The following is a 2835-nucleotide window of genomic DNA, read 5'->3' on the forward strand; positions in this document are numbered from 1 at the left end:
TTCCTTTCACTGAGACTTTCCCAAAGTACAAACAACTGTTTGATATCTAAATGGCTGACTTGGCCTCAAGCTAACATTTAGCTGCGAGAGATCCATCTCCCATCGGTCTCATGTGGACTGTGTTATTTTAACTCACAGGCATTTAAGAGGCTTTGTACACAAGTAATTTAAAGGTCGATGGAGGCCTCAGGGCGACTAACCAGACACTGCATCACAGTGGGATGGCCATGTAATCCATCAGCACATATACTGTAGGTCTCCATGTTTTGGGAAAATCAAGCACATAACGTATGCTTAATGTGTAATCATGATGGTTTTTCCCAGCAGTTTCCTAATAAACAGAAGAGAATCTCCTGTACTTTCATTTATCTCAAACATAACCGGCTTTGGACAACCCGCCTGAGACTCAGTGCTGGTGAGGTGTTAGCAGGACTGCACTGATGTAATGCTCATGCTGCCTGCGGTGGATGGGTGTTCTCGTCATTTCTCTCTTCAGGTAAATAATTCAGGACAGACATGAGCCAGGTATTCACTTACAGCAGCTTGTGTAACTCCTGTTTGGAAGGGTAACAATCCACACAGAGGATATAAACTGTAAAAGAAAAAAACACTTCAGGGTAAGGCTTAGGGTTTAGATTTAGCCAATAAACCATCCTCCTCATCACTCTTCATAATATCCTTGTAAGTTTTTATTACAGCTATCAAATCCAGAGAAAATAGTTTACAAACAAGAAGAGCCTTCGATGAAGAGAGAGAGAGTTAAAGCCTTTCTGTTGAGGCTCAGTGTTCACAGTCATAACTGCAGCTTGGTGGTGTATTGTTACCCTTAAAGTGTAGGTTGATTTAACAGACTGTAAGTGTACACTGCAGGCTGCTGACTACTGCAAACTGCTTATTATCTGTCTGCAGGTATGACGTCTGCTTTAGGTTCAGGTCTGCCCTCTGCTGGTGTTTAACAAACTTTTTACTCATCTTTAAAAAACTGTTTTGTGCAGAAACACTTTAGGTCAGCAGTTTGAAGAACAACCTCTGTAAGAACATTTGGACCCTCACAGGACCCTGAAGCTCAAACGTCATGGTTGTTTAAACGTGGGGGTACAAGACACCCTTCAAATGTTGTTATGATTGATAAAGGCACCTCCAGCTCAGCTCATTTGCATTTAGATGGATCATTTTAATACGTCAAAGGTCACAGGGTGAGATATAGTGACACGTTAAATGCACTGGTATTTGTCACTGAATTAACACGACCATAAAAACACAGACAGACGGGGCTCTCCTCTCTGCCTCAGTGGACAGGACACATTGACATTTTAACTCTGTGCTAACTTCACAAAGAAACATCTGCAAGCCAAGCAACAAAATGCAGCGAGCATTGCTTAGAAAACACTTTTAGTATATTTAATTTAATCTAATACAGCCTTTATATTTAGAAATACTTCAATCTATCACTCAAGTAAAAGTAGTAATACGTCAATTTAATGATACTTAATAAAAAATATTGAAGAACCATCAGCGAAACAAATTCAGACTTCAGAAATGTGTCCTAAAATATATGTTATGCTCTCTGCAAATGACAACAGGTTATTATTATTTATAAAAAAGGAGCTTGTTAACAATGAAAACATGCCGTCCTTTTTTATTTGACAAGATTGAGTGAAAATGATTTTTTGAATTATTGAATTTCTGATGAGCTCCCCAAGATGATAAGTGGAAGTTTTTTGATGTTTTTGTTTTTTGTTTTTTTGCAGAACAGTGATGCTTCATTACACTAACATTAAGACAATTATTGAATGTGTGATTTTGCATTCCTTTTTCATGACGGACAATTATTGGAGAACACTCTTTAAATCTTGTGATATTTATTTCTTATTTATAGGTTAAAACACAGTGATAGATCATCACTGTGTTTCCTTTTATACTGTAGCTGCTGTTTTAGAGACAGATTTGTTTCATGTTTTTAATGTCAACATTTAAATATCCTGTACGGTTCAAATTAATGGAGTTGAGTAAATATTTCTTAAATGTAGTGATGCAAAACTTCAGAGTATCTGTAAATAAAATATATAAAGTAAGCGTAACTGCACTGAGCACAATATCAGTCTGCAGGGGAGGTCGTCAGGTGAGTGTTCTGCCCCCTGCTGGTAAAAAATATTGGAACTACTCCAGCTAAAAAAGCATTCAGGTGACTCAAAAAACTATGTTCATCCATGTGCTAGAGCTGATTTCTCTCACACACCACACAACGCCTGTCTTGTGGATGTCTAATGAACGAGACAGAGAGCTGCTGAATGACTGAAAGAATGAATATCTCCATCCAAGCACTGAAAACTGCAGGGACAAAAACAAGCATCAAACAGAAAACCTCAATCTCCTTGGGATTAAATAGTTTTCTTTTCTAAGTGGGAAACTTTCCCAAATCTCTGAGTCAACTTGTTCCTTTTTTTTTCTTTTACAACAAACCAGACCAGACTAACAACCTCTGAGGTCAGGAAAGATTTCCCAAACACATTTTATCACTTCACTGGACTGCAAGTGTCTGAATAAAAGACATACTTGCTGCAGAATTGATTGGCATAAATGGTACAGCAAGTATTCTCACACAAACAATAAATGGAGTACAGACAGAAGCCTTGATGTAAATTATTCTTATTGAATTGCAGTCATAAGTATAATTTCAATCAAGTGTCCGGTCTGTACTCCTTTTGTTCTTTTGTGTGTGAGTCTTTTCTGCACCCATATGTTTCATATACTGCACCAGAGAAGAAGACAAACTGAAGACAGTTTTTTAAAGGTGCAGCTCCGTACCTGTCACCCATGAAACCTGTGGTTACT

The sequence above is a fragment of the Labrus bergylta genome, chromosome 11 (genome assembly GCF_963930695.1).
Source record: "Labrus bergylta chromosome 11, fLabBer1.1, whole genome shotgun sequence".
Classification (NCBI taxonomy): Eukaryota; Metazoa; Chordata; class Actinopteri; order Labriformes; family Labridae; genus Labrus; species Labrus bergylta.